At 45.1% G+C, this 9,192-nt stretch overlaps 1 pseudogene; it reads left to right on the top strand.

Annotated features, from left to right (window-relative positions):
* Positions 1-579: 579 nt before the first annotated feature.
* LOC129696798 (U2 spliceosomal RNA) lies at positions 580-685 on the top strand (annotated as a pseudogene).
* Positions 686-9,192: the final 8,507 nt, after the last annotated feature.

Raw genomic sequence — 9,192 nt, 5'->3', positions numbered from 1 at the left:
ACGTCCGGGCTGAAAACCTTCTTCAAAAGGTAAGCACCGGGGTTGGTCCAGGGGATCCATAGGTACAGGAACTGCCGCGAATGGACCAGGCCCGTGAACACCGGGGTCGGTCCGAGCGGCTCGAACCCGACACGCAGGGAACAACGTTCACCAGCGGGAGTATGAAAAGTCGGGAACCGCAGGTAGGAGACTCTGCGTTTCCTTCCACTTACCTTTAGGTGCAGACATGGACTGGGTCCATGTCAGCTGCAGAATGCCGGCGGGAGAACCGCGGAGTGCAGGCAGCCGGCAGGAGAGCAGTAACGGCAGTCGGCAGCGGCAGCGGCAGCAGCGGCAGGAGCGCTGGCAGCGGCAGGAGCGCTGGCAGGCAGGAGCTGGCAGGAGCTGGCAACGGCAGGAGCAGCATGGGCACATCGATTCCCGGAGAGGGAAAACACCGGTGCCCAACTTCGCTCCAGCACGGTGAGAAAATTCATTTCTCGGCAGCAAAGGACTTTGCAGTTGACTGGCTGCAATCTACTACAAGGGACCAGTATGTGAGTACCAGGGTCGGTCCCAGCGGGGTTTTTAGTTACAATAATCACTTCTGGGCCTTTTGGCTAAGATCAAGTGTAGTATCTGTTCTTATCAGTTTAATATCTGATTCATCCCTTATCTAGGGACCATATATTAAATAAAAACTATAGTAGCTGTTATCATCAGTTTGAATGTCTTATATGTCCCTTATCTAAGGACCATATAAGTAGGAGTGTCCAGAATTGAGGGCATTAGAGTGGGGTTGACCGGCTGCAACGACCGCAAGGGACCAGTACCGTCAGTATGGGGGTCGGTCCCAGGGGTCTAAGATAAAGGAGCAGCCAGGAGTGCTGAGAGCGTTGGAGCCGGGTTAAAGGAATAGATGGAAGCAGCTGTGCCAGTTATCCTCCACACCGGCCATATCCACTCCATGGAAGGAAGGACAAAACTGGAGAAGGAGGACCATGGAACAGCGGGCAGCCAGCAGCAGCCAGCGGCACTTGGATCATCCGTAGTGGGATCAGCTGTGCCCGATGTCGGCCCCGCACCGGCCAGATCCATGCGGCCGAGCGGTAAGGCTAGACACAAATCAAACAAGGTAGTGGACTCAGAGGGTCCGACTTTGCATAATACCGCCGGCAACCAGCGCCGAGAGGGCTGGAGTGGAAGAAGCGGTGTATGGAGCCTTGCTCCAACGTGATAAAACCACAGCAGTACCTCTTTGAGGGCTGCACAATGCTTCTACCCCATCAGAGGGGAGCACTGTGGGTCAGTTCTGGGTTGACTTGCAAGAGGGGTCCGCAGAACAAAAGACAAGTGGGCAGCAGTTAAGCCCCACATGGGTACCCCGTGCGGGACCCTAGAGATCTCTAACTCTATAAAAAAGAGTAGGCAGGACCCTGATGGGCCAGAGCCTGGTAATACAGCGTCCCATGATCCTAACACAGCAGGGACTCTGCTGGACATGGTGGCTGATTACTTTAGCCAAGTCAAACATGGGTAGACTTGGATCCAGGATGGCAATAGTATTACTATATGTCTGGCCACAAACGCCAACAAGAAAAAATTTACAGACACTGGCCAGACATCTGCCACCTGGCAACGGTGAGGCATTACAGGTGCCCAGTGTAAACCAATGCATTTGGCAGCATATGGGGACGAACATCAGGAACCAGGACCTCAAGATCCAGAGAACCTTAAAGGGATTCACGGAAGGCATCATAGCATACACCCGCACCCTGGACTAAACGTAGGTAACCAAGACCATCAAGACGCACTAGCTCTGTTTAGTAATATGCAATATGACCTGAACTACACGTGGAAGGCGGCCATTCAGCCAGCACTAGGACCCCAAAATGCTACCATTTGCAAACAAAGAACCGTGGGTGGACAAAGCCAAGACACTGGGGCTCATCAAGGCCAGCGCAAGGGCCTATTTTGGGGCATGATACCAGCCACAGGCAAGGCCATAAAAAATGTGGCTCATACCAGTGGCAGTGCCAGAAATCAATATAACCCGCAGGATCCTTTTTTAGGGTATGGCCAGGGCGGCCACCCTGGAAGATGCGGAAGCCTCAACCTCCCACACAACCCCGAACAAGAGATATCAAACCAGAACCTCCTTTTCAAAAAACCAAGGAAATAACTCAACCACCGGTAACCATGGAGGTAGGTGGGTGGGGTTTATTCTGTTAAAATAGGGACCTACGATGGTAGGGGAGGTTGCAACACTACAGTTATGTATGGTATATAATCACTACAGATTCATATAATCTCAGCAGTATTCAGGGTTATCTGATAGGATTTACTCATCCCAATAACCACAGTACAACATACACCAGAAGGGCATTTTGTCCTTACATAAACCAAACAATCCAAAACCCACATGGTGCTACAAAAAATTGTACACGAAAGGTGTGATTGAGCATACTTTTCATGGAACATTAGAATTGTATCAAACATATTTATTAAATAAAATAGAGTAGGGTTGCAGGATTATCATTTGATTTTAACCCTAAACACATTTGTTCTAGATATTCATTTTAAGATGGATACTCTTATTATTGATAAAGACTTGGTGTCAGCTGGGTTTTTTCTATATGGCAGGCATTGACTCAAAAGAGGAACTTTGGCAATATAGAGCTTACAAAAGGGGCAATCATCAGCCCCAATATTATTTACTAAAATTCTAAAACCAGCTTGGCATTGTTATGTAAACAAAGCCATAGGGTGATGTATTTCCCCCGTTCGGCCCCATCAATGGGGTACTAGGGAAAATTGAACTTCACTCGGCATCTGGAATTCTCAGAGTACCCGACTGGCCTACTAAATCATGGTATTCGGTCATACAGGGGATGGTGTTAGAACCATGTTCCCTAATGTACATAGCCAAAAATTATTAATTTATCCAGTGACTGGAGGCAGTCATCCATGCCATAAGACTATGGATTTATTGATTGGTAGAGTCTAAAAGACCCACTACACGGCAGTGGGCTGTCAGACAGGACGATGAATCTCATCTCATCTGCACTAAGACTGTCAACACGGAAGCAGTACCTTGGACACATCAAGAATGGGGCATATACTGCTTGGACAACAACCTCGACCAACAGGCCAAGAATTTCTGGCCGTATTGGATTTTTAACAAGCCTCCATTATGATAATCGATGGGGCTACAGTGCCATCAATAGTGCCACAAGTGCACTCTCCAATTACCTATCACAAGGAACAGAGCGGCACGCGGTGGGAACGCACCCCTGGTAAGAAAACCAGGTACTCCGAAATCTGGGACGTGGGTGTCGTTTCTCAACATGCTGAGGAGCTTGTAGCTCATAACAGCGTTGTCACTTCAGTAACAGTCCAGGAAGATGGTTATGCTCATGGTGTTATTTACCGCACAACAAGTCCAGCCATTAAGCAAACTGAGCCTGGACTCCCTGATCATCTCACCGAGAAACTGGTGTTGTCATACAGGATTTAATAAAAGAAAACAGATCGGGTTCCTCGGGTCAAGTGTTTGAATTTATGGTACACCCATATGGCAAACGACTGTGTATAGCAAGACACATCTAACAATACATAGAATATACTAAGAACATTCGAGGTCAGAGAATGGAGTTGTTTATCTCTTACAAGAAACCGCATGAAAGGGTCACGACTCAAACTATATCAAGGTGGCTCAAATAGGTCCTAAAAATGGCAGAAATAGACACTAATGTTTTAACTCTCATTCCACCAGGGCTGCAGCAACATCCGCAGCAAAAATTGTACAGGTACCCACAGACCAAATCCTCAGAATGGCAGGATGGTCATTCAAAAAGGGTTTTTCCACAGGTTTTATAATAAACCAGTTATTTTTTGGAGCCATCATTGTATTAAGAAAACATTTTATGTTCAACAAAATAATTTGCCCGAAAGGTTACAGGGCTATGATTCTCAAATTTTAAAAAATGTTATATATTTTTTCGTTATACCACACAACTCTTTGTATAATTGTGTTTTAAAATTACTAATGATGCTCTCTCCCAATACCCAAGGCAGTTTGTGAAGCATGGACTCGTTCCACGGCATGAGGTCACAGAGCTTTGAAATCTTCACGAAGTCACTCACGTGACTCCGAAGTAAAATAGTAAGATTAAACGAGAACTTACCAGTTTGAAGTTTGATCTGTATTTTATGAGGAGTTACGATGAGGGATTTCGTGCCCTCCGCTCCCACCCTCTTATGATCATATCAAAAACTGGTATCTCTTTGGTAATCTTACTATGTTAGATCTTTGGTAATCTTACTATGTTAGATCATCCTCATATAGGTTGGTAAGTTCCTGTGACCTCACACTCAAATGCCTCACAAGTTCATTTTTTCTTCTGACATCGAAGGAGGCCATTCAGTCCATGAATCTATGTCAGTCCCATGATTCGGGGGCAATTTGGGACATTCTATAAGTGCCAGCAATGTCAAAACCCAATAAATAAAGTTCAAACAAAGAAACAATGTGGCCATCCAAACTCGTTCAAAAGAATATGGCCACTAAAGCTCCTTCATGCCCTCGATGGACTGTGTTAATGCTTTGACGTCTCATTTAAAGCTCCAACAGTTTGTGATTTCCCATGTTCCCACCACATAACAGAATTTAAACCTTCACATCTATTTTGCAAGAAAGTCACAAATACATTCCGAGTCATGAGGAACTGCATGTGCTAGAATCTTGGGCAAAACACAAAATGCTGGAGTAACTTAGAGGTAGCATGGTGGTGGTGGTGCATCGGTAGAGTTGCTGCCTTACAGCGCACGAGTCCTGGGTTCGATCCTGACTACTTGTGCTGTCTGTACAGAGTTTGTACATTCTCCCCGTGACCTGCGTGGGTTTACACCGAGAGCTCCGGTTTCCTCCCACACTCCAAAGGCATACAGGTTAAATGGTTTGCTAAAATTGTAAATTCTCCCCAGTGTGTACAGGATGGTTCTAGTGTGCCGAAGTGCCTGTTTATGTGCCGTATCTCTAAACTAAACTAATCTAAACTAAACTCAACGGGTTAGGCAGTATCTGTGGAAGGAATGAAGAAGAGGCGATGCTTCAGGTTGGGTCCCTTTTTCAGACTGGCTGCTGATGATAAGGAGACAAAGGGTGTCAGGAATGAAATGTAAAGCATGAGGAAGGGATATAAGTGGAAGGGGATGGGAGACAGGGTGGGGAGTGATGGGAGGAGGGGGTGACAGGTGACAGAGGGGGAATATTGGGAGAAATGGGAGTGCACTGGATGGGAGGGCACATGAAAGAGAGAGAAAGTGGAGATGGACTTATTTGTCAACCAATCTGCCATGTAACTGGGAAGCCACTCCTCTTTGATAAAATTCTGCATGTACCCAGTTCAAGATTGCTTGCGATCTACCTTCAAGGCTTTTGCCATTTAAGAGGGCAGCTTGCAGCAATGTTTCAAGTGTTGTTGGCACAACATACCTCAAAGAGATTCCCCCTTCATTCTATATGCTTGAGAACACCATTATCCTATTCCCCATCACTCACTACACACTACGAGCAATGTACAGTCGACCAGCCTGCATATTTTAAGATATGGGAGGAAACCAGAGCAGCTGGAAAAACCCAAGCATTGGCAATGTGATGGCACCAGAGGCCAGGATTGAATGCAGGTCATTGGGGCTGAGGGATATGCCACTGTGTCACCACCCGGTGTCTTTGCAGTTGTTTGAGTGGGGTCGTCTTCAATCTAATTAACTATTATTGATGCTCCAGTACTCTGGGTAAACCAGCTAATGTGGAACAATTTCAGAAATGTTCAGAAAGATTATAGTGAAAATAACCATATAACCATATAATCATATAACAATTACAGCACGGAAACAGGCCATCTCGACCCTTCTAGTCCGTGCAGAACACATAATCTCCCCTAGTCCCATATACCTGCGCTCAGACAATAACCCTCCATTCCCTTCCATCCATATAAACTATCCAATTTATTTTTAAATGATAAAAACGAACCTGCCTCCACCACCTTCACTGGAAGCTCATTCCACACAGCTACCACTCTCTGAGTAAAGAAGTTCCCCCTCATGTTACCCCTAAACTTCAGTCCACTTAATTTCATGTCATGTCCCCTGCACATTTTCCCTACTCTCAGTGGGAAAAGCTTTTCCACGTCAACTCTGTCTATCCCTCTCATCATTTTTCAAACCTCTATCAAGTCCCCCCTTAACCTTCTGCGCTCCAAAGAATAAAGCCCTAACTTGTTCAACCTTTCTCTGTAACTTAGTTGCTGAAACCCAGGCAACATTCTAGTAAATCTCCTCTGTACTCTCTCTATTTTTGTTGAACATCCTTCATATAATTAGGCGACCAAAATTGTACACCATACTCCAGAATGGGCCTCACCAATGTCTTGTACAATTTTAACATTACATCCCAACTTCTATACTCAAAATAGTTGAGGAAAAGGCACTAATTTGCACCACTGTTTCTCATGTTTGTTCTGCACAACAATGTAATCCCTTTGAACAAAATAGAATTGATGCTGTGTGTTCTCTCGGATTTTTGCCTAACCACATTTTGAAATCTTTCCCACTTGAATTTCTATAAATATTTCATCCAACTTGAAAATGTTATTACACTAATTTGTTTTCCCAACAACTGCACATGTAAATCATTGAACATTTATTCTTGAACACATGAAGCTTACATTTTTCAATCTGAAGAAGGGTCCCGACCCCAAAAAATCACCTATTCATGTTCTTCAGACATGCTGCCTGAGTTACTCCAGTACTTTACATCTTTTTTTGTGAACTAGCATCTGCAGTTCCTTGTGTCTCCAGGCTATCTTCTTGACAGGTAATCTCTCTCTTGACAGAAATATATAAGCATGAAAGCTTTCTATAAAAGATGAGATCTGTGAATAATGGTAATAATTTTAGTTGCTTATTCAAACTATTAGCTTAATCAATAAGTTTCCATTAGCAGCTACAGATGCTATTTTATAGAAGAATTACTAATAGTTGCAGTGAAAAATTGTTTGAACACTGTCAAGAACTAATGGAGATGTAGAATGACACCACCCTGCTGGGCAGCAGGGCAAAGGCTGCGGACGGCAATAGGATCAACAAACTCATTGGGAATATGGCCACTCCTGCCGCATCTCCTCCTGGTTCCCCCTACCTGCCTCGCTTATGGCCACACCTTCCTTTCCTTGCTCACTGCCTACTGAATTAGTTAAACTGGTCGGTGTGACCATCCCCTGGCACAAAACAGCCAGGTAATACTCCCCCTCCCTGATGTACCGCAGCGTATGAAGTTGGGTCTCCAGCTCATAAATGCGGAGCTGGAGTTCCTCTAGCCTCAAACACTTACTGCCCAGGACTAGGGGGGATCTTCTACATCAATGGGGCGGTCGACAAATTCCCAACATCTCGCAGTTCGAGGGTGCTCCTCGAACTGCAGAGCATCATGTCGTACCATGTCATAGAAAGTAGTGGACTTTGCCCAGTCCATTATGGGTATTTACCTCCCCTCACCCCCTACCATCAAAGGGATTTACAGGCAGCACTACCTTAAAAAGGCAGCGGACATCAGCAGAGACTCACGCAACCTTTTGCCCCATCGTAAATGCTGGGTGGACTCACTGTGGTGGATGTTAATGTGTGTTTATTGTTGTTTTATTGTATTGTATTATATGTATGACTGCTGCAATTTCGTTCAGACTAAGTCTGAATGACAATAAAAGGCTATCTATCTATCTATGCCAACATTTAAGAAACAGTTAGACAGGTACATGGATAGGACAGGTTTGGAGAGATATGCACCAAATACGGGCAGGTGGGACTAGTGTAGCTGGGACATGTTGCAAGTTGGGCTGAAGGGCCTGTTTCCACACTGTATTACTCAGTGTCATGGAATGCAGTTCAAGAGCATTCTAGTTTATCAACTAGAATGCTCTTGAACTGCATTCCATGACACTGATCGCAATCCCATCTCAACAATGAACTTATATGGATTTTGTTTAGGTTTCACCATAGTTTTCACTCGAGGGAGAGTCTAGGACTAGAGGTCATAGTCTCAGAATTAAAGGAAGTACTTTTAGGTAGGAAATGAGGAGAAATGTTTTTAGTCAGAGACAATAGACAATAGACAATAGACAATAGACAATAGGTGCAGGAGTAGGCAATTCGGCCCCTCGAGCCAGCACTGCCATTCAATGTGATCATGGCTGATCATCCCCAATCAGTATCCCATTCTTGCCTTCTCCCCATATCCCCTGACTCCGCTATGTTTAAGAGCCCTATCTAGCTCTCTCTTGAAAGCATCCAGAGAACCTGCCTCCACCTCCCTCTGAGGCAGAGAATTCCACAGACTCACCACTCTCTGTGAGATAAAGTGTTTCCTCGTCTCCGTTCTAAATGGCTTACTCCTTATTCTTAAACTTTGGTCCCTGGTTCTGGACTCCCCCAACATCAGGAACATGTTTCCTGCCTCTAGCGTGTCCAAACCCTTAACAATCTTATATGTTTCAATGAGATACTCTCTCATCCTTCTAAACTCCAGAGAGTACAAGCCCAGCTGCTCCATTGTCTCAGCATATGACAGTCCCGCCATCCCGGGAATTAACCTTGTAAACCTACGCTGCACTCCCTCAATAGCAAGAATGTCCTTCCAGGGGCAAAACTGCACATAATACTCCAGGTGTGATCTCACTAGGGCTCTGTACAAATGCAGAAGGACATCTTTGCTCCTATATTCGATTCCTCATGTTATAAAGGCCAACATGCCATTCACTTTCTTCATTGCCTGCTGTACCTGCATGCTTACTTTCATAGACTGATGTACAAGGACCCCCAGATCCTGTTGTACTTCCCCTTTTCCCAACTTGACGCCATTTAGATAGTAATCTGCCTTCATGTTTTTCTACCAAAGTGGATAACCTCACATTTATCTGCATTAAACTTCATCTGCCATGCATCTGCCCACTCCCCCAACCTGTCCAAGTCACTCTGGATTCTCATAGCATCCTGCTCACAGTTCACACATGCCACCCAGCTTTTATGTCATCTGCAAATTTGCTAATGTTACTTTGAATCCCTTCATCCATATCATTGATGTATATTGTAAATAGCTGCGGTCCCAGCACCGAGCCTTGCGGTACACCACTAGTCACTGCCTGCCATTCTGAA

This window comes from Leucoraja erinacea, chromosome 4 (genome assembly GCF_028641065.1).
Source record: "Leucoraja erinacea ecotype New England chromosome 4, Leri_hhj_1, whole genome shotgun sequence".
NCBI lineage: Eukaryota > Metazoa > Chordata > Chondrichthyes > Rajiformes > Rajidae > Leucoraja > Leucoraja erinaceus.
Note: the sequence above shows the minus strand (reverse complement) of the source record. Positions and strands in the feature narration are given on the sequence as shown.